Below are 24,190 nucleotides of genomic sequence, written 5' to 3'. Positions count from 1 at the left end.
CCCACGTCTCTTCTCAGGCTATACCCTTCAGCTTCCACAAGGCCTCCTTTGCTCACACGTCCTGCAGTGGGTCCCTCCTTTTCACCTTCATCCCAGTGTCTTCTCTAGTTCCTGGGTAACCCAGTGGAAATCCATAATTGTGGTGTTGACCTTATGGTTTCCATACTTCTGAAGTCAGAACTCTTGCCTGCCTCAGTCACTCTCACAGGCCCAGCATTGGGAAGGGTGCCTGGCATGTAGTAGAAATTTTGATCAACAATTGTTAAGGGAATATATAAAGGCAGCATGGATGCATAACAAGTGGTGGTAACAGACATTTTTTTTGTTGTTTAAAGCTGCATGGAATCAAGTTTCAGATGTGCTCAAGTCATTTTTAAGTTTTATAGCTATATATATATATATATATATGTATATGTATATATATCTTAGCTAGACAAATAATATTATTAAAATTCCTAAAAAAAACTTTATTATTGTACATCTGAGGCATCCCCGGTGGCTCAGTTGGTAAAGAATCAACCTGTAATATAGGAGACCGCCTGTAATGCAGGAAATGTGGGTATAATACCTGGGTCAGGAAGATCCCCTGGAGAAGGAAATGGTTACGCACTCCAGTATTCTTGCCTGGAAAATTCCAAGGACAGAGGAGCCTGGCGGGCTATGGTCATGGGGTCACAACAGTTGGACATGACTTAGTGACTAAACCACACCACCATTGCACATGTGAAACACTTTAGTGTATTACTTCCCCGCCACATAGAAGCAATAATTTCTATCATGACATGAGGTTCATCAAGAACACAACATTATTGCAGAACAGAATGTAGTCCACCTGAAATCCCTTCAAGACAGCAAATTAGTCCTCTGGATTTTACCTGAAAATAGGGATCAGATCCGCTCCTATTTAATTGGACTTACTGTCCTATTTCATGAGTTTGGGGCATCAGTGGGTAGATATAGACTTATCTCACCACAGTTCATCAAATGTCATTTTACACAATCACTCTTGTGGTGAAAGGCTGTGTATATGTTGGCATTTTCCAACTCAAATCATCTAACTCTCTCAGTAAAAGTTTCCTACAGGGAACTGCTGTGGGCAAGATTCATGCTTTTTCTAATTTTGGGGGCACGTGTGTAAGTGGGAGGAGAGAGGGGCCCAGCTGCAGTGATTGGAAGCATCAGAGTTATCCCTTGTGTCTTATAGTTCTTCCCTCCATACTTTTCCCAGTGGATTTCATTTCATGCTTTCCTGGACACTATATGTTGAAATAAATAACAAATAGTCAATGTTTTCCTCCAAGCTCTCAGAGTAGCTGGGGGAAGGCAGATCTCATGTAACCTGAGAATGTATCATGAGTGAATCCTTCTCCATAATCATTTACAGATTTTTTATATTGTGTATCACTTGTAAGTATATTGCTCCTGGGAACAAGAAATGCAATAATAACAGCTACCCTTTGCTGAGTGCCAGCCACTATTCTAGACATTCTACATAAGAAAGAAGAGGGTAGGACTTCCCTGGTGGTCCCATGGTTAGGACCCCACACTTCCATTGCAGGTGGCACAGGTTTGATCCCCGGTCAGGGAACTAAGATCCCACATGCCACATGGCATAGCCAAATAATAAAATTAAATAAATAAGACACTTACTTATAATTTCTCTAACATAAATAAAGAATACAGAAAAGGGGACTTTGAATACTTATTATGCACAAGGCTTGATATACGCTATATCCTGCATTCCCATAATAACCCAATGATGTAAGTACTGTTATTCCCACTTTGCATATGATAATATTGAGGCACAGAGAGCTCAAGCTCCCTTCTTAAGGTCTTGCAGCTAATAAATGAAGGTATAGGGTTTTAGGTACAGGTTTGTCTGATGCCAGGGATCATGCTTCTAAGGGCTGGACTGTATTAATATTTTCCACAAGATGAGAACACAGCCTCAGAGATATAAATCACCCAAGATCAGAGTGCTCAGCTGACTTGGAAATGATGCTGAACCCAAACCTGAGACCTGAGCACATGAGAAGAGAAGCAAAAGCACGAGATGTTCGGCGACCACTGGCACACGTGCAGGGCTGGCTCCAAGGCTTTGGTCCAGGTTAGGATTTCTTAGTCATAGGAAGAGCAATGTTTATTATGGGTATATATATTTCAGAAACCATGTGAACTTTATAGGATTAGCCAAATTAACCTTCACACTAACCCCAAGGCAATGGTACCCCACTCCGGTACTCTTGCCTGGAAAATCCCATAGACGGAGGAGCCTAGTAGACTGCCGTCCATGGGGTTGCCAAGAGTCAGACACGACTGAGCGACTTCGCTTTCACTTTTCACTTTGATGCATTGGAGAAGGAAATGGCAACCCACTCCAGTGTTCTTGCCTGGAGAATCCCAGGGACAGCGGAGCCTGGTGGGCTGCCGTCTATAGGGTCGCACAGAGTCAGACACGACTGAAGTGACTTAGCAGTAGCAACCCTTTAGGGCAGATAATACTTTTGCCCATCTTACAGATGAAGAGCTGACGTTTAGAAGTTTTAAGTACCTGTTCAAAGCCACTTTATTTATATGAGCTTTACTTTATCACCATAGCCTTCAAATTCCTTGTCACAAATAAGATCATTTGTTGAGGGTGGAAACTGGAAGTGTCCAAAAGTTCCAAATCATGGGACAGTGGGACAGTATACGCTGAACAGTGCCATGTGCATAACAGGTACTCATTTAACATTTAGTGAGCGAACTGCATTAAAAAAAGAAAATGCAAAACGGGCAAGTTTCTCTTCAAATAGACTGCAGAAGAAAAGGGAACACCATTCTAAGATCTGAATTTGGGATGCGAAATCAGTCCCTGCTGAATAGAAATGCAAAGACAATGTTTCCCATCCAAATCTTCTGGCCTGTGCCCCCACCTCCGCTCAGCCCCAGCCCTTGCTGTGATTTTCTCCCAGCCCTGCTTCTCTTCCCAGTCTTATTCCGTCCCAGGTCCTCGTGCCGCATACTCCACTGAAAGTCCCTTCTTCCACCTTCCTCTTCAGTGTGTCCCATCCAAGGCTGCCTGCAAACATGATGAGGATGACGTGAATGAGGCTGTGTTTGCCGAAATGCTCAATCTATGACAGGGACTGTGGTAAGCACTTCATATTTACAACGAAAAAAAATCCCTAGATGAAGAGACCAACAAATAGAAAGTCCAGTAACTTGTGCAATGTCACAGCTAGAAAAGGCTAGAGATCCTTCTGCTAAGGTGGCAACGTAATAAGACTCTTTATTGAAATGCAGTTGTCTTATAATACTATATTAATTTCAGGTTTACAATATAATGATTTCATATTTCCATGGATTATACTCCATTTCAGTTTATTACTACATGGCTGTATTTCCCTGTGCTGGACAATATATCCTTGTTGCTTATTTGTTTCATCCATAGGACTGAGCGACTGAACTGAACTGAACTAGTGGTATCTGTCTACCAATATCCTACCCCTTTATTGCCTCTCCCTGTTCTCTCTTCCTAGTGGTAACCACTAGCTTGTCCTCTATATGTGTGAATTTCTGTTTTGTTACATTCATTCATTTATTCTATTTTTTAGGTTCCACATGTAAGTGATAACATGGAATATTTTTTCTCTGACTTATTCCACTAAGCAGTATTCCCTCTAGGTCCATAAACATTTTTGCAAGTGACAGAATTTCATTCTTTTTTAAAGCTGAGCAATATTCCATTATATATATTATATATGTATGTATGTACATATAGTGTCTATATGCACCATATCTTCTATATCCATTCATCTGTTGACAGACATTTAGGCTATTTCTGTATCTTCACAATTATAAATAATACTACTATAAACATAGCAGTGCATGTATCTTTTTGGATTGTTGTTGTTCAGTCACTAAGTCAAGTTAGACTCTTTGCAACCCCATGGGTTGCAGTACACCAGGCTTCCCTGTCTTTTATCTCCTGGAGTTTGTTCAAACTCATGTCCATTGAGTCATCCAACCAACTTATCCTCTGTCACTCCTTCTCCTCCTGCCCTCAGTCTTTCCCAGCATCAGGGTCTTTTCCAACGTGTCAGCTCTTTACATCAAGTGGCCAAAGTATTGGAGCTTCAGCTTCAGCATCGGTCCTTCCAAATTGGAAGTGATGTCTATGCTTTTTAATGTGCTGTCTAGGTTTGTCTTTTTGGATTAGTGTTTCTGTATTTTAGATATATTCCCAGCAGTGGAATTGCTGGAACATATGGTAACTCTGGGCTTCCCAGGTGGCGTCAGTGGCAAAGAACATGCCTGCCAATTCGCAAGGTATAAGAGATGTGGTTCAATCCCTGGGTCAGGAAGATCCCCTGTAGAAGGGAACAGCAACCCACTCCGGTACCCTTGCCTGGAAAATCCCATGGACAGAGGAACCTGGTGGGCTACAGTCTGTGGAGCCACAAAAGAGTGGGACACATCTGAGCACACACGCACGGTATTATATAATATGGATGTGCCACAGGGTGCTTAAACAGTCACCTCCTGAGGGATACACCTGTGCTGTTTCCAGTTTGGGGCTCTCATAAAAAAAGATGCTATAAACATTTCTGCTGTTGATTTCTCCTTTGATTCAGTGGAGGCTCAAGAACACATTCGGTATAATTTTAGTCCTTCTCAATTTGGTAGAAAGAAAGAAAGTGAAGTAGCTCAGTCGTGTATTTGAGACCTCATGGACTGTAACCTACCAGGCTCCTCATCCATGGAATTTTTCAGACAAGAGTACTGGACTGGGTTGCCATTTCAGTTTAATGGCCCAGGAGATGATCCTCCTTGGTATACGTTTGGTTATACTAGTCAGATCTATTTTAAGAATGTTAAAAACAAGCAACACCACCTGAGACTCCCTTGCGTGGTTCTTGGCTCTTGGCTTGAGGAGAGTAGCACCTCCTTCTGGGCCCACGTGGCTCAGAGCTCCACTTCCGTCTGCACTGTTTCAGTGCCCCAAGAGCCAACAGATCCACTCAGTTGTTTCTCTGCCTTTTAAGTATCCTCGGAGTCAGCATATAGCCTCACTGAGCTGCCTAACAGAGGTAACTAAGGAAGCATGACTAATACATGTCATGTGATATCCTGGATTGGATTCCGGAACTGGAAAAAAAAAAGGACATTTGGGAAAATGAGGACATATAAGTAAATTATGAACTTGACTTAATGTATTAAGCTGGTTCATTAATGGTGACACATGTACCATGATCGTAAGATGTTACTGATGAAGGAACTTGGACGCAGAGTATAAGAGCAACTATCTTTGCAATCAGTCTGTATGGACTCTAGAACTCTTCTTTCTAAAAATTTCATTTAAAAAAGACATCTCCCCTTCAAATTCCTGTTGTTCTTGGTTCAGAACTCCCTGTTTCTGTTTCAAATTTTCTTGTTTTTTTCTCTTTATGGATGTGATGTCTTCCTTTATTGTTTTGAGGATTTAATCCATATCGTTTAAATGCCTTCTGAGAAGATGATCCTAATACCTACAATTCCTCAACGATAAAGTCCCTGTCCATTGAGTTTGCAGACAATCTTTTGTGATAACTGTTTTGAGTACAGGCTTTGCAATTTCTGTTTGTGAATTTATCTTGAGTAGTTATTTCTTGTGTCTCCTTCTCACTGATGATGCCTCTGGGTCTGGTGGTTTTGCAGTTGATGCCCCTGGGGTACTGAATTTCCCCTAATCAGGACCAGGTTTTTTATATTGGTGTCTCAAGTCTCTTATTCTGTAGCGCTTTCAGAGATGGAGATATTGGCTTAGTTCTCAGTTTGGGGGAAGCCACCCAATAGGAACTGTAACCTTAGAAAGAGTGAAACAAACAAGCAGAGAGAGAACCAGGGGGAATACACACACAATATAGGCAACCTTTGGTTCACCAACTCACGCACGCTTGCCCTCACCTGGAATCCCAGCCACAGCTCTGGGGATCAGTTCCATGCAGGTTTCGACTTGCTTCTGGCTGATGGTGCCTCTACTCATGTACACACCACTCTGCCTTTGTCCTTTGCCCCAGATCTTCTCTGATGCCTGTGACAGTCTGTTCAACATCCATCCATGAGAAACAGAAATATGGGAGCAATTAACAGCCCGTGGGGCAAACTTCAGAGAATGAAGACTGGAGACAATGGTTAATTGCTTCTCCCCAGCAGCCTTCTGGTAGAAAACGCTGAGGCATAGTCTGTCTTCTTCTCAGGATCACTGAGCTACCAGGAGTACAGGTAAGACGTTCAGTGCAGCAGGCCACACTGAGGCCCTTATATTCACTTCACCGCCTCTCTTATTTTATTCTCCCTAAGTCTTCACTCCACTTCCCTGCTATCACTTCCAAAATAAACTACCTACACATAAACCTTATCTGCTTTGTGAGGAAACTGGAATAAGACACACCCTGACCTCATTAAAAATCAACAAGACATCAGAGGGCAATTGTGCCCACCGATGAAGTCCCTAATAGTCAGCCTCTTGAGTCCCAAAGCAGGGCAGAGGAAGGCTAAAAGTGAATCTGAAAAAACAGATAACTAATCAGAGCCTACTGTATAGCTCAGGGAACCCTACTCAATGCTCTGCAGAGACCTAAGTGGGAAGGAAATCCACAAAGAGGGGATATATGTATACGAAAGACTGATTCACTTTGCTGAGAAATAGGAACAAACATGGCATTGTAAAGCAAACATATTTCAATAAAATTAATTTTTAAAAAGTGGATCTGAAGGGACAAACAGAAAATGAAAAGAATACTCCCCCAAAGCTTATTACTCTCAATTTTAGGGCCAAATGAAATTTTGTCAACATGACAATATGCCCTTTGCATACAAATGCTCTAATTCAGATGTAAAAGGACTAGTCTAAGAGAGTGATGTGACCACCAGGTGCAAAGAACTTTCAGTCAAAATGAGATGATTTGAAATTATAAAATATATGGAGGAGAGCTGAGGCAGAATCCAGTCACCACTTGGCACTGTCCGCCACTCTGAAACATCAGAAAGGAGATCCATAAGATATTCTTCAGTGACTCTTCCAGCTTGAAGTCAGGGCCTTGCTGTTATTGAGTCATTAGGTCCTGTCTGACTCTTTTGTGACCCCATGGACTGTAGCCCACCAGGCTCCTTTATCCATGGGATTTCCTGGGCAAGAATACTAGAGTGGATCACCATTTCCTTCTCCAGGAGATCTTCCCCACACCAGGCTCCTCTGTCCATGGGATTTCTCAGGCAAGAACACCAGAGTGGGTTGCTGTTTCCTTCTCCAGGATACCTTCCTCACCCAGGGATCGAACCCGTGTCTCCTGCATTGGCAGAATTACCACTGAGCCACGTGCGAAGTCAGGGCATACCTTTCTACTGAAAAATGGAAACACCCGCCCTCCATGGGGTGAGGTGAGCAGTGGTCACTGAGATACACTCACATGGTTTGGAAATGTGCTTCCAATCAGGCACCACTAACAAAGCACGTCCTTCAACCCACAGGAAGATCCAGTATGCTAGGGCAGAGGGAGAGAAGTTCCAGAACAGAGCTGTGGTGTGTGTGGCTAGGGGTGGGTGGGGAGAGATTTGTAGTCTGTAGTCTCCAAAAATATGTGCTAAAGGGAGCAGGTATGCAACCTGGAGAACCCCAGATGGAATATGACCCTCAGTTCAGCCCTCCGGTGGCAGGACCTAAACAGAGCCTTTGTTTGATATTTGGCACATTGTTCCCAAGGCAGCAGTGGTCTGGTTTGGGGAGACATATGACACCCTCATGGAAAACTGGACTTGGAAGAAGCAGAAGGCCCAGCCCATGCAGGAGAAACAGAGGTGACGGTGTGTTCTTTCAGCAGGCAAGGCTGCTCCCTACACACCAGGATGCTTCTACCAGACCAAGGTCCTTCTGCAAAAGAAAGAGCAGCTCTCCTGGCTGGTCCTGGCTATGAGCAGACTTTTTTATATGCAAGGTTGTTGTGAGAAATTGGCTCTATTGACTGTCAGATGACTGCTTTGATTTGATTTTGTGGAGTGGCGTAGTTTTATAAGAAGTCAGGTAAGTACCAAGACAGTACCTTTGCTTCCAGCCAGAAGCCTTGGTAGGAATTGAAGCTCTAACAATAATAACATCAGCTCTGCTCATTATCTTATTTAATCCTCAGAGCCCCCCCGCAAGGGAGGTGCTAATATTAACCCCGAATCACGTGTGTGCAAATTGAGGCACACAGCGGTGGAGTCCTGTTCCCAAGGCTGCAAAGCTGGCAAGTGGCCCACTTGGAATTCAGACCAAAGCCTCTCATTGCATTTTACCTACACTAGCTGCAAGACCTCAGCAAATCTCCTTACTCCATTTGAGGGCCAGTCTCCAAATAGTTTACATTGTACCTCGTGATGTTTATAGATTTTAAGGGAGGAACACATGAATTTTAGCAAGCATTTCTAGAGAACCCACTGCATTCATTCAGGACATTGCATATCAAAGAGAAATTGCCCAAAACAATGCCTGGCACCAGATGGGTTTATTCAGTTGAGGATGAAAGTGAATACGTCAGTCTTTGCCTGTCGCAATACCCAAAACCCTTGGTGGCTCAGTGGTAAAGAAGTGAAGTGAAGTTGCTCAGTCGTGTCCAATTCTTTGCGACTATAGCCTACCAGGCTCCTCAGTCCATGGAATTTTTCAGGCAAGAGTACTGGAGTGGGTTGTCATTTCCTTCTCCAGGGGATCTTCCCGATCCAGGGATCGAACCTGGGTCTCCCACATTGCAGGCAGATGCTTTACTGTTTGAGCCACCAGGGAAGCCCCAGTGGGAAAGAATCTGCCTGCAGTGCAGGAGATCTAAGAGATATGGGTTCAGTCCCTGGGTTGGGAACATCCCCTGGAGCAGGGCATGGCAACCCACTTCAGTATTCTTGCTTGGAGAATCCCAAGGACCAAGGAGCCTTGCAGGCTATAGTCCATGGGGTCACAAAGAGTCGGACAAGCCTAGAGTAACTGAGCATGCACGCATTGTTCACTGGCCCCCAAGGTGCTCAGAGTAAATTTCAAACCACTCCCCAAGCCTATGGGGCTACACCTGCTCTCATTCCTGCCCACCCTTGACCTTATTTCCTAACACCCCTCCCCACTCAGCTCCAGCTACCCTGGCGAGCTGTCCTCCTCAAGATCCCCAAATAACATCCCATCCACCTGACACCTTTGTCACTGGGATCACTCCCTGACTTCATTCAGGCTTGTGCTCAAATATCTCCTCAAGGAGGTATTCCCTGACAATGTCACTGAACTAGAACCCTCACCTATCCACATGCTCTCTGTAATTTTTCTTCCTAGTATGTTTCATTGCCTAAAGTTTATTATTTATTAATTAAATAATAAATTATTATTTTATAATTATAAATTCGGAGGAGGCAATGGCACCCCACTCCAGTACTTTTGCCTGGAAAATCCCGTGGACAGAGGAGCCTGGTAGGCTGCAGTCCATGGGGTCGCTAGGAGTCGGACACGACTGAGCGACTTCACTTTCACTTTTCACTTTCATGCATTGGAGAAGGAAATGGCAACCCACTCCAGTGTTCTTGCCTGGAGAATCCCAGGGACATGGAAGCCTGGTGGGCTGCCGTCTATGGGGTCGCACAGAGTCGGACACGACTGAAGTGACTTAGCAGCAGCAGCAGCAATTATAAATTTATTAAATAAATTTTATAAGTTAAATTTATAAATATAAATTTATTAAATAAATAAATTTTAATTGAAAGTTTATTTATTATTTTCCAGTTTCATCTGTTCAATCTCTAGACTGTAAGCTCTATAAGGCTATGGACTTTGTCTTGCTGCTTCTCTAGAGTCTAAAACTATGCCTGATACATAGGAATCAGATATATTTACACACATACAAATATACATGCACACATACAAATATTTATACAGAGGACCAGATGGTTGGATGGCAACATGGACTCAATGGACACAAGTTTGAGCAAGCTCCAGGAGATGGTGAAGGACAGGGAAGCCCGGTGTGCTACAGTTCATGGGGGTCACAAAGAGTCAGACATGACTGGGTGGCTGAACAACAACAAATATACATGCACACATGTAGATACCTGTATAGATATAAATGTATATACACAGATGTATTAAGAGATACATATATATATATACATATGTGTGCATTTATTGAAGGCTTGAATGAGATAATTAATGTTAACATAATGCTACTGTGATCACAAATTTAACAGTTCAGTTCAGTTCAGTCGTTCAATCATGTCCAGCTCTTTGCGACCCCATGAACTGCAGCACACCAGGCCTCCCAGTCCATCACCATCTCCTGGAGTTTACCCAAACTCATGTCCATTGAGTTAGTGATGCCATCCAGCCATCTCATCCTCTGTCGTCCCCTTTTCCTCCTGCCCCCAATCCCTCCCAGCATCAGGGTCTTCTCCAGTGAGTCAACTCTTCACATGAGGTGGCCAAAGTATTGGAGTTTCAGCTTCAGCATCAGTCCTTCCGATGAACACCTAGGACTGATCTCCTTTAGGATGGACTGGTTGGATCTCCTTGCAGTGCAAGGGACTCTCAAGAGTCTTCTCCAACACCACAGTTCAAAAGCATTAATTCTTCAGTGCTCAGCTTTCTTTATAGTCCAACTCTCATATTCATCCATGACTACTGGAAAAACCATAACTTTGACTAGGCAGATCTCTGTAGGCAAAGTAATGTCTCTACTTTTTCATATGCTATCTAGGTTGGTCATAACTTTGCTTCCAAGGAGCAATCGTCTTTTTAATTTCATGGCTGCAGTGATGGTTAACTTTATGGTCAACTTGACTGAGCCATGCAGGGTCCAGGTATTTGCTTGAACCTTATTCTGGATGTTGGAGGGCGTTTCTGAATGAGATTAACATTTGAATCAATAGACTGAGTAGAGCACATTGCCCTTCACCATGTGGGTGGGCCTTATCCAATCCACTGCAGGCCTGCATGGAAGAAAGTCTGGGTGAGGGAGAAGTCACCCACCTGGTTTCAAGCTGGGACATTGAGTGCCTACTGCACTCAGACTGGAACTTACAGCATCACCACTCCTGGCTCCAGACCTTTGGACATGGACTGGAACCACACCACTGGCTCTCTTGGGCCATTAGTTTAGATATGGCAGGTTATGGGTCTGCTTATCCTCCTTCATCACCTAAGACAAACTTTGCAATAAATCTCTCTCCCCATAATGTCTATCTCCTATTGATTCTGTTTTCCTGGAGAACCCTAACACAACACATTTTACATTTTTTAAGGCAATTACTCTGATCTTTTTAAAAATTATATATTATAAAAGTAGTTATGTATGGATGTGAGAGTTGGACCATAAAGAAGGCTGAGCACCAAAGAATTGATGCCTTTGGATTGTGGTGTTGAAGACTCTTGAGAGTCCCTTGGACTGCAAGGGGATCAAACCAGTCAATCTAAAAGGAAATCAATCTGAATATTCATTGCAAAAACTGATGCTGAAGCTCCAATACTTTGGCCACCTGATGAGAAGAGCCAACTCATTGGAAAAGACCCTGACACTGGGAAAGATGGAAGGCAGGAGAAGGGGATGACAGAGGATAAGATTGTTGGATGGCATCACTGACTCAATGGACATGAGTTTGAGCAAGATATGCGAGATGATGATGGACAGGGAAGTCCTGCGTGCTGTACTCCATGGGTCACAAAGAGTTGAACACGACTCGGGGCATGAACAATAACAACAATTATAAACGTAGTATTTTATAGAAATGTAGAAAGTTAAAAGAACTTTTTTTTTAAATGTATATATTTTTTAATTTATGGGTGTGCTGGGTCTTTGTTGCTGCCCAGGCTTTTCTGCAGCTGCAACAAGGGGTGGGAGGCCGCTCCCTAGTTGTGATGCAAGGGTGTCTCATTGCGGGGGCTTCTCTTGTGGCAGAGCACAGGCTCTAGGGCACCCAGGCTTCAGCAGTTGCAGCTCCTGGACTCTAGAGCAGACTCAGTAGTTGTAAGTACAGGGGCTTTGTTCCCCCATGACATGGGGGATCTTTTCAGATCAGGGATCAAACCCGTGATGCCTCTGGCATTGGCAGGCAGAGTCTTTACCACTGAGCCACCATGGAAGACCTAAAAAAAAAAATCTTGATAACCCCACTATTCAAATCCAGCTATTATTCATGTTCTATTGCATTTCCTTCCAGCACGTCTCTACCCATACAATTGTTGCTTTTCAAGATGTAATTATACTGTATATAATTTTATATCATCATTTTTTCATATTAAATTATAGACACTTCTCATTGCTAGTTTAGTCTTCATAACCATCATTTCTAATATCTTTGCAAGTGGAGAGTATATGTGCCATCATTGATTTAAATTCCCCCTGCTTGTTGCAAATTTAATTTGTTTCCATTTTTCATTATTACAGCAATAAACATCTGCCGACATAAAGCATTTTCCTTATTTAGAATTATTTCCTGAAGATAAATTGTCAAAAGTAGAACAATTGCATCAAAGTGTACTGCTTTACTTAAGGCTCTTGCTACAAAAATTCCAAAAAGTTTTCTAAAGAGGTCTTTTCAATTTACATTCTCCCAAACAGAATATGAGCCTGTCCACTGCACACACATTGTAAATTCCCTCCAGTAAGCTCTCTCCCAGAATGAAGTCGAATGACCACATGTATTGGGAGAATCTTGTCTCTGGAAGTCTCGGGAAGCCTCAGGGTCTCCTTTCCTGGCTTTCTCACTGTGTCCCCATGGTTTCTGCTCCAAGCAGCAGAACACACATCAGTGAAATGGCCTAAATCTTGGGCAGTGAGTCATTCCCCAGCCAAGAGGAAATCCTGAGGTGGGGCTTTCTCTAAAAAGCTTTGTGTTTTTCCATTTGGTCCATCCTCAGTGAGTCAGGCAGGCAGCTGCTGCAACCCCAGATCCAAGTATCACTTTGTCTTCCCACCGCCCAGCACCACAGAGGGCGAGTTCTCCTTTGGCCAGCTCATTGGCCAGGTCGACATCAGGGAGTCATGCATTCTTCAATCAGGGGTATATTTTGGAGGTTCCCATGACTCCTCTTTGCTCCATAGCTTCCTAGAATGACTCACAGACCTCAGGAGGGTGCAATACTTATAGCAGCAGTTTTATTGTAAAGGACAGAGTTCAGAATAGCCAGATGAAGACGTAAATAGGGCAGGGACCAAGGGAGGCCTGAATGCAAAGCTCCTGTGCCTTCTCCCCATTGAATCAGGGCCTGTGACTCTCCCAACATATCTCTTCCCCACCCAGGATGCTCCAACAAGCTTCACTATCCAGCTTTATACTGAAGTCTTAGGAGCTTCCCTGGTAGTTTAGTCGGTAAAGAATCTGCCTGCAATGCAGGAGACCTGGGTTCGATTCCTAGGTCAGGAAGATCCTCTGGGAAAGGAAATGGCAACCCACTCCAGCATTCTTGCCTGGAGAATCCCATGGACAGAGGAGCCTGGCGGGCTACAGTCCGTGGTGTCATAAGAGTTGGACACAACTTAGCGACTAAACCGCCACCATTGTGTAGGCATGGCTGAAAAATCGTGGCCACATGGCTGAACTCAGTCTCCAGCACCTTTTCCTTTTCTATAAGATCAAGCTGGCTCAAAGTCTCAGCCCTCTAATCATGTGGTTGGTCTTTTCAGGGACCAGTCCTCATCTTGAAGTATCTAGAGGCCAAACATGAGTCATCTCATCATTTTAAGTTAAGGTGTGGCCCAAGGGATCCATGATAAAACAGACAATTTTATCACTTGGGAAGGGTTTTAGAAGCTCAATGCTAGGAACCCTGGACAAAAACCAGACAAATAATTAACTCTGCAGCACAGTTCATGTCTGTTGACATCCCAAGAATGCTCTCTCTTTACCACAGATAGTGCTACCACCTGGATTAATGGTCCATTTTATGATTTCTGTTCCCTATGATATGACAACCACTGGGAAGAAAGACTTCCCATTGAGCCTGTGACTACTGTCATTCAGGTACTAAGTCGAGTCCGACTTGGCGACCCCAGGGATTGCAGCACATCAGGCTTCCCTGTCCTCCACTATCTCCTGGAGTCTGCTCAAATTTATGATCATTGAGTTGGTGATGCCATCAAACCATCTTATCCTTTGTCGGCCCCTTCTCCTCCTGCCCTAAATCTTTCCCAGCATCAGGGTCTTTTCCAATGAGTCAGCTCTTCACATCACGTGGCCAAAGTATTGGAGCTCCAGCTTCAACATCAGTCCTTCCAATGAATATTCAGTGTTGGTCTCCTTTTGGATTGACTGGTTTGTGGTTATCTCTAATCATTTTTCTGTTCCTGCATGGGAACAAGGGAGATTTTTATTCAAATTGTATGAATAGTCTATCAAAGATGTATGCTGCTGCCAAGTCGCTTCAGTCTTGTCCGATTCTGTGCAACCCCATAGATGGCAGCCCACCAGGTTTCGCTGTCCCTGGGATTCTCCAGGCAAGAATACTGGAGTGGGTATCAAAGATGTATCAGATCAGATCAGTCGCTCAGTTGTGTCCGACTCTTTGCGACCCCATGAATCGCAATATACACAATTCTTTTGGTCAAAGTTATTGCTTGATATTTTATAATTAACTGCCATTCTGCTTTTTTTTTTTAACTTATGTTTCCCTTATGTTTCAAACTCATAATTGCTGGCTTGGAAAAATGCCACTGATTTTTATATATTTATTTTCTCTTTGGTTTCTTTACTCATGAACTCATTAATTCTAACAGCATTTTGGTTGATTTATTTGGATTTTTTAAAGTACTAAATTGTATCATCTTCCTATAATGATATCTTTTTTAGTGCTTGCAGCCCTTATTTCCGGAAAAGGCAATGGCACCCACCCCAGTACTCCTGCCTGGAAAATCCCATAGATGGAGGAGCCTGGTAAGCTGCAGTCCATGGGGTCGCTGAGAGTCAGACACGACTGAACGACTTCACTTTCCCTTTTCACTTTCATGCATTGGAGAAGGAAATGGCAACCCACTCCAGTGTTCTTGCCTGGAGAATCCCAGGGACAGGGGGCCTGGTGGGCTGCCGTCTATGGGGTCGCACAGAGTCGGACATGACTGAAGTGACTTAGCAGTAGCCCTTATTTCTGGATTAGGCCTTATTAGACTGTTCTGAACATGAATAAAATTACGTCGTAGCTGGGTTTTATTCTTGATGTCAATACCAAAACTTCTGGTGCTTTATTAAGCACAACATTGGCTGTTTTGTTGGAGAAGGCAATGGCACCCACTCCAGAACTCTTGCCTGGAAAATTCAATGGACAGAGGAGCCTGGTGGGCTGCAGTCCATGGGGTCGCCAAGAGTAGGACATGACTGAGTGACTTCACTTTCACTTTGGCTGTTTTGAAATGCTTTGCCATGCTAATGGTGTACTTCAAGTGCTTACATATTTTGTCATTTTTATTATTAATCTATGTTAACTTTTATTTATTGGTATTTGACATCTTTAATTTTTTGCATGTTATTTGTTTTTAGGAAGCTAGTAACAGAATTTATTTTGTATTTTTTGTATAAAAGTAGTATGCCTTAGAGTTATCTTTCTAGAATGTGGGATCATCTTTAACAGTCAATTCTATCATTTTTATAAAATCGAAGGTGCTTATAGTCATAGCTATGTTTTTTCCAGTAGTCATGTAGGGATGTGAGAGGTGGACCATAAAGAAGGCTGAATGCCAGGGAACTGATGCTTTTGAACTGTGGTGTTGGAGAAGACTCTTGAGAGTCCTTTGGACTGCAAGGAGATCAAATCAGTCAACCCTGGAGGAAATCAACCCTGAATTTTCACTGGAAAGACTCATGCTCAAGCTGAAGCTCCAGTATCTTGGCCACCAGATGGGAAGAGCTGACTCATTGGAAAAGACCCTGATGCTGAGAAAGACTGAAGGCAGGAGGAGAAGGAGACGGCAGAGAACGAGATGGTTGGATGGCATCACTGACTCAATGGACATGAATTTGAAGAAACTCCAGGAGATATGAAGGACAGAGGAGCCTGGCATGCTGCAGTCAGGGGATTGCAAAGAGTTGGACATGACTTAGAGACTAAACAACAACAAGAACAGTTAAAGAACCCTTCCAGATATTTTGCAAGTATGTTTATTGCATGAGCTCTGCCTTACTAACAGATTCAGGGTTCTGCTGCTTGCAACAGGTGAAGCCAGATAAACTGCATGGTCCGCTCTAGCACTTTGTGAATGGTCAGTGACATCACATAAGCTGTGTTTTAGGAAACAAATGTCCCACCGTATCAGGGCCAGGACTCTATGACCCATGGGCTGAATCCCACTCCTTACCACCAGTTTTTGTAAATATAGTTTTATTAGAACACAATCTTTTTTTATTTTTTGCTTCATCACGTAACTTTTTGTACAAAAGAAAATGTGTAATATTTGTGAAAATCATAGTCATGATAATAAAACAAACAAAATAAATCCCACTGGTGATTTAAACATCATCCCAGTGCTCCTCCCATATCCCCTTCCTCCCTCTTAAATGTAAATATTCCCCTGAAACTGGTGTTAATGACTTCCTTGTCTTTTGGGAGGTGATTTTTCCATGTGCGTATGTGTCCCTAAACAGTACACCATCTAATTTTGCTCATTTATGAGTTTTATAAGAATGAAATTGCTCTCCATTTTTCAACGGAATATGATGCTTCTAATATTTACCCAGGTGGATGTTCTGTTGTAGTTCATTTATTTTCCCTCATGTGTAGTTTTCCATCGTACTAATATATCACAATTTATCACTCCATTCTGCCAGCTTGATTTCTTCCTAGTTTTCTCATTATGACAAACAAGGCTGCTGTGAACGTTCTTCCATGAGTCTCCAGAGGCATGTACACAGCAGATTCCAGAAGCAGAACCCTTGAATAACAAAGCGCGTGCCTGTTCTGCTTTGCAGGATGGTACCGAGTTGTTACCCAGGGTGTCTCTGCCTGTGGATCGCAACCACTGGTGGCCATTCACACAGGAGTCGTCAGTGGCCATTTTTGTGTTATACAAAGAATTAAGTAATTGCAAAATAGATGGTATGGCCCACATAGCATAAAATATTTACTAACTAGGCCTTACAGAGAAGTTCACCTGTTATAAATATCAGTCAGCATTCTGAGGGGAAAAAAAAAAGGAAGAAGCAATTCTACCATCAAAAAAGCTCAAGAAGTGGTGTAACTCCTGGTAAAAATTTAAATTTTACTCTGCGTAAAAAAAAAAAAAAATCTGGCATCCTCTATAAGGATAAAACATACATATATGTGTGTGAGCTCACACATATATATCAATTTGATTTTATACCATTACTGTACAAAGTTTTTCAAGCTACAAATCCATTTGTCATTGAAGAAATATTTGTATCTCTCAGCATGCTGATATTTGTGGGTTTTGTATGTTTTTGATAGAAATTGAAAGTGTTAGTTTCTCAGTCATGTCTGACTTTTTGAGACCCCATGGACTGCAGGTTCGTCTGTCCATGGGATTCTTCAGGCAAGAATACTGGAGCAGGTTGCCATTCCTTTCTCCAAGGGATCTTCCCAATCCAGGGATTGAACCCTAGTCTCCTGTGTCTCCTGCATTGCAAGCAGCTTCTTTACCACTGAACCACCAGGGCCGTCTTATGACTGCCATACACTTGTATATTTCTTCTTCTTATCCTCCCATTTCTTAACCTCTTAATTTGTTTGTGTGTTAGTCACTCAGTCGTGTCTGACCCTTTGTGACCCTATGGACTGTAGCCCAGTAGGCTCCTCTGTCCATGGGATTCTCCAGGCAAAAATACTGGAGTGGGTTGCCATTTCCTTCTCCAGGGAATCTTCCCAACCCAGGGATTGAACCCAAGTCTCCCGTATTGCAGGCAGACTCTTTACTGATTGAGCCACCAGGGAAACCCCCTTGATCTGTTTGATGGCATTTAAAAAAGTACTTTTACAATTTTACTTCTGATTCCTCTCTGATCTGTTATCCACAGAGATGATTTGCAGTGATCATAGCTGCTTCTACAGTCAGCTCTGATTCATAATAATGGTTGTTACCCCACTCATAATATTCACAAGGTGGCCATTGGGGAGGCCAGAGTACAGAGGATGTCAGGCAAAGAAGCAGTGATCCCACCTCACTTTGACCTTTGGCAAGTTCCTTGACTTCTATTAGCTTACTTGTTTCTCTTTTACAAAAATAAGAATTGCTGCCTGACTGGATGAGGAGGCTAACATGAGTTAATGTTTATGGCATGGCTAGGCTGTTTCCTTCAACATGGCAAATGCTTACCAAGAGCACAGAATTGCTGACACCATCGAAAGAAGGTTTTCAATTGACGCAGTCGTGGGAAGCAATGCACTGCAGTGGTTTAGAACATGGGTTCACATGTGGGTTCCTTCCCCAGGCCCCCCTTTTCCCCACTTCTGTCATACAAATAAGTTTCTCTCCCTCTCCTCCCACCTGGAAAATGAGGATAATCATGGCTGCACAGGGTTATCCTGAGGATTTAACAAGATGAGCATGAAAAATGCTGGCTATCCAGTAAATGAGAATTACTATATGCATTATTAACATTATGGTCATAGAGGCATCATGCTAGAGTAAAAAGAATAGTGAATCATGCATCATAGGATCCTGCTTCTAGTCCTAACTTACCATGTGTCTATGGTCTGGTTATCTAGTTTCTCTGAGCTTCCATTTTTACGTCCCTATTTATCTTTGTTGAACTAGAGTTGCGATAGACCACTTCCCATCAGTTTTAAGTTCTTAGGTTGTCTTCAGATAATGGACCCTTTAACTGCCTGATCCAGGATGAGCCTCTCCCACCACTGGGATGGACTGCGTACCCACGGACAGTGTACAACTTCTGTGAACTTTGGCTATAGCTGTGTCTATCCTTACTATGGATCCTTGGACAATCAACTGACTCTTCTATAAAATGGATATACTATTGGCTTCCTAATAGGATTCTTGTGAAAAATAAGTAAGAAGGGAACACAATATTTTAAAAGCTTGGTAACAGCATAAACCATTATTAGTCTAAGGGTAAAGATGATCTTGTTCATCTTTTTTAGGTTTAGCAATGAAGCAATGGCAGGGGACTTGTTGATATTTGTAAAAATGATTGAGTGGAATCTCTTGTCTTTAAACCTCACTCACTTCACAGGTGATCCTTAGGACCTCAGAAGATGTTTGTTTAAAGGTATCATGAAAGATTAGACATTGTTCCCACCCACCTTCCCTCAAGTTGTCCTTTAGATGGACACTGTGGGTTGGGTCCTAGATGGGCAGTAAGAAAAAAGGAGTTTCATACTGAGTTCTTGTCTGGAGGGGGATCTACTGTCTCACATATAGAATCTGCTTCCTGAATTCAGCTTTCTGTTGGAAAGACAAGGTGGCCAGAGCAGGGATCTGAGGGCAGCTAGGCAGGAGTTCCAATCCAATTTCACTGCTTATGGCCTGTATGCTTCTGGACATTTTAATCAGCATCTCTGAACATAGCTACTCTTTCCCACCAATGGGTGTAATATACTTTTTTGTGGCATTATCAGGAAGATCAATTAATATAGCAACATGATATCTAGAACACAATCAGGGTTCAATAAATATTAACTTGTTAATGCCTTCTTTCAAATCTTTTTGTGTGGTGTGGGGAAAGAGAGGGAGAAGGAGGAAAGAGAGAGAGCAAGAGAGACAGAGACCCCAAAGACAAATCACGTTGTGTCTTCAAAACCCTGCAGGTTTCTTGGAAAAGCCATAAAGAGCGAGAAGCACCCCTTACCCCAGGCTGTGTCCATGGCCACCGGTTCATCCCTACTGTTTGCCGATGTGAAATCCAGGAATGGCAAATATTAGACAGAGGCAAACGTGGCTTTTGTGACTTTCTTTGAGGCTGCTTTCTGAGAAGTGTCTCTTTGTGTGCCAACTCTCCACCTCTGCCTGTTCCCTGGCCTTGGAATGTGCTCCCACAGAAGAGACTGAATAGTCTCCCGGGTGATGAAGATGTCCTTGGCTCAGACTGTGCTGATCTGGGCCTGAATGGCTGGTCTGGGATTAGTGAGCAGGAACTCCTGAGGTTCAAGGCACGTCTGGCCTCAAGATGACATGAACGGTGATAGCTCCCAACAGGCTTGCTTGCCCCTTGCTCCCTTCCAGGATTTCAGTTTATTTTCATTTGTAAGACATTTGGCTCAGAGGCCACAGGGTCTTTGATTATAGTATTTAGTGGCATATCTTCAACCTTTGAGAATCCTCCTGTGATGATCTGAATGTTTGTGTCCTCCTCAAAGTTTTATGTTGAACCATTAACTCCCAAAGTGATGGTATTAAGAGATGAGGCCTTCGGGAGGTAATTAGGATATCAGATGAGGTGATGAGGTAATGAGGATGATGTCTTTGTGATGCAATTAGTGCCCTTATAAGACGTGACCATAGAGCTTCCTTTCTCTCTCTCTTTCAACCATGTGAGGACAAAGTAAAAAGACAGCCTTCTGCAGAAAACTCTCACCAGAAACCAAATAGGCCAAATACTTGGTCTTGGATTTCCCAGTTTCCAGACTGCGAGAAATAAATTTCTGCTTTTAACCACCCAGCCTATTGGAGAGGAGGGAAGCATGGTGTGGTGAGCAGAATTTTAAGGTGGTCCATTGAAAAAGACCCTGATGCTGGGAAGGATTGAAGGCAGGAGGAGAAGGGGGTGACAGAGGATGAGATGGTTGGATGGCATCACTGACTTGATGGACATGAGTTTGAGCAAGCTCCAGGAGTTGGTGATGGATAGGGAAGCCTGGCATGTTTCAGTCCATGAGGCCACATATGTTGGACACAACTGAGCAACTGAACTGAACTGAAACATTCCCTTCTCCAGGGGAATCTTCCCAATCCAGGAATTGAACCTGGGTCTCCTGCATTGCAGGTATAATCTTTACCACTGAGAGCCACCATGGAAAGAATGATCTTGAAAATCTAGCTACATAAAAATTACCATAATATCCCAGCCTAAAACAATACCCATTTATTTTCTCACAGTTTTGTAGATCTAAAGTTCTTTGCTTAGTTTATCTTAAGACTGAAATGGAGATGTTGACCAGTCTGAGTTCTCACTGGAGGCTGTGGGGAAAAATCTGCTTCCAAACTAATTCAGTCTCCTGGCAGAATTCACTTCCTGTGGTTGTAGGACTGAGGTCCCCGTTTCTTTTTGACTGTCAACCAGACTGACTCACGCCTTTCAGAGGCCAGCTGAATTCCTTTCCATGTGCCTCCTCCATCTTCAAGTCATCAAAGGAGAACTTGGTGTGTGCCCAGCCTCCCTCACACTTTGAATCTCTGGCTTCCTCTGCCTTTGACCCTTAAACTCAGCTGTGATTAGGCCAGGCTCCAGATAACCTCCTCATCTTAATATAAACTAATTTAAGACCTTTATTATATCTGAAAAATCCCCTCACATCAGGACTTAGATTGGTTCTCGCTGGAGACTAGGAGGAGGTGTGTGTACACTGGGGTCTGAGAAGCTCAGCTGTTGCTGTTCAATCACTAAGTTATGTCTGACTCTCTGAGACCCCATGGACTGCAGCATGCCAGGCTCCCTTGTCTTTCATCGTCTCCTGGAGCTTGCTCAAACTCAAGTCCATTGAGTTGGTGATACTGTCCAACCATCTCATCCTCAGTCATCCCCTTTTCCTCCTGCCTTCAGACTTTCCCAGCATCAGGGTCTTTTCCAATGGGCCACCTTAAAATTCTGCTCACCACACAGTGCTTCCCTCCTCTCCAATAATAGCACAGATAAGGCCTCAAAGTTTTACAGCTCAGTGACCTCCAGTTGGCAAGTAAGATGCCCTTGGCCTTCAAAAGTGATGTTCTTAGTTCACCTCTTTAACTTGGCTTCTAAAGAGGATGGATGTTTCTTCTCATACAAAGAGTAGGGTTCCCACAACTCCCTCATCTTCTGTGTCCCCTGGATTCATCCTCACAGATTGAGGAGTGTTGTGGTATGATGCTTGGGCAAATATCGAGGCAGAGGTTAATTCTGCCACCTCTCAGGGATTCCCTGGGCCTGATGCTTGATCCTCTGTTGGAGGTTTCATGTTGCATGGGAGTGACTGGAGCTACCTTATCCTAAATTTTTTGTGACATTGTTATTAAATAGAATAAGACTACCTTAGATACAGGATTCAGGGAAGGAAGAAAAGGGTCATTCACACTGAAGGAAGCCTTTAGAATAATAGTCTGTTTCCTTTGCTTGAAAAGTGACAGACACCATCAGACAACACAAGTCTATACTTGCCTGTTTCCATTGTGGAAGGGTGGATGTGGCAGCCTGGGCCAGTCATTTCTCCTCACTTTATGCTTTTCTTTGTGAACAACTTTCCACCTGTCAGAGAGGTGCCAACTGGAAGAAGAACACAGAGTTCCCACTGTATTAACAAAGCTTCATTCCTTTACTTGGGTCTATAATATTCACTGTTATTTTTATACATTTGCATATGTCTAGAAATTTTTATCCTGGCAAAATGCCCCCGTGGAGCCCTATAACTTCATATTAACCTGTTTAGATCTATTTAGATCTGTGTCTACTGAACTTAAGAACCAAAGAGAACAGGAGGATCACCTTGGTATCCCCAACCACATACATGGTTTCTGGAATAGCATTGGATGTAAAGATCTATTTGCAGACTAAGTAGACATCCTCCTCCATCCTTCATCCATCCTCCATCCCTCCATCCTTCCCATCCTCCAAATTCTACCCAGGCCTTAAACTGAGTTCAGGATGTCCCTTCCCTAAGTCTTGAGATTTTCACCAATGAGTACAGTCCCTGTTGGTATCTCTCAGAATGTGTATATTCTGTACCAGTCTGTGTTTTAAAATACAGACAGAAAGAGAGACAGACAGATGGACAAGAGGAAATGGACATTTTCTGGGTACAAAGAAGCAGACACAATTTTGTCTCATTTAATCCCACCAACACTTTTGTGAGGTGCCCATCATTCCCATGTTAGAGTCTATATATGCCAAGATAGTTTAATAAGTGCCCACTACTGACCATGTATTGTGGAAAGCTCTTGAGATGTAGCAAAGCAAATAAAATAGAGTAAATTTTCCCTTTCTTTATGGAGCTTTTAATCAAATAGGAAACAGGCTCAGAGAGGTTCACAATCTCCCAGCACAGCCAGGATCTGACCTTAGTAACACAGCTCTTATGGTCTTTACTGTACACTCAGCACTGTGCTGAGTTCCCTGCTTTACATCATTTATTCACACAACCCAACAGTGTAAGATTTACACATTATAAGTGAAAAAACTTACCCTATAAGAAACATACACAGCTAGTAAGAGAGATTGAACCAGGTTGAAGAGTACCTTCTCAAAATTCAAGTCCTCCTGGAGCCTCAGAATGTGACCTTATTTGGACCTAGGATCTTTGTAGATATGATTAAATGAGGTCCTAGTGGATTAGGAGGGGCACTAAATCAAGGGTCTAGGGCCTTTAGAAGAAGACCAGGTAAAGACACAGAGGGGCACACAGGAATAAGGCCACATGGTGATGGAGGCAATTATTCGACTGACACTGCTGCAAGCTAAGGCCAAGGATTGCCAGCAAATGCCTCAAAGCTATGGTTTATCAGTCATGCACGGATGTAAGAGTTGGACCATAAAGAAGGGTGAGAGTCAAAGAATTGATGCTTTCAAACTGTGATGCTGGAGAAGATTCTTGAGAGTTCCTTGGATTGCAGGGAGATCAAACCAGTCAATCCTAAAGGAAATCAACCCTGAATATTCATTGAAGGACTCATGCTGAAGCTCCAATACTTTGGCCACCTGATAAGATGAGCTGACTCATTGGAAAAGACCCTGATGCTGGGAAAGATTGAGGGCAGGAGAAGGGGGTGACAGAGGATGCGATGGTTAGATAGTATTACCAATTCAATGGACATGGATTTGAGGAAACTCAGGGAGATAATGGAGGACAGAGGAGCCTGGCATGCTGCAGTTCATGGGGTTGCAAAGAATCCAACATGACTTAGCAACTGAACGAGAACAACAATCAGAAGCTTGGAGGGAGGCCTGGAACCGACAATCCTTCAGAGCCTTCAGAAGCAACCAACTCTGCTGACACCTTGATTTCGGACTTCTGGCGTCTTGAACTGTGAGGCAACAAGTATCTGTTGTTTGAAGCCACCCAGGTCGTGGAGATCTA

Source organism: Bubalus bubalis, chromosome 7 (genome assembly GCF_019923935.1).
Source record: "Bubalus bubalis isolate 160015118507 breed Murrah chromosome 7, NDDB_SH_1, whole genome shotgun sequence".
NCBI lineage: Eukaryota > Metazoa > Chordata > Mammalia > Artiodactyla > Bovidae > Bubalus > Bubalus bubalis.
The sequence above is the reverse complement of the archived record's forward strand: the minus strand, read 5'-3'. Positions refer to the sequence as shown.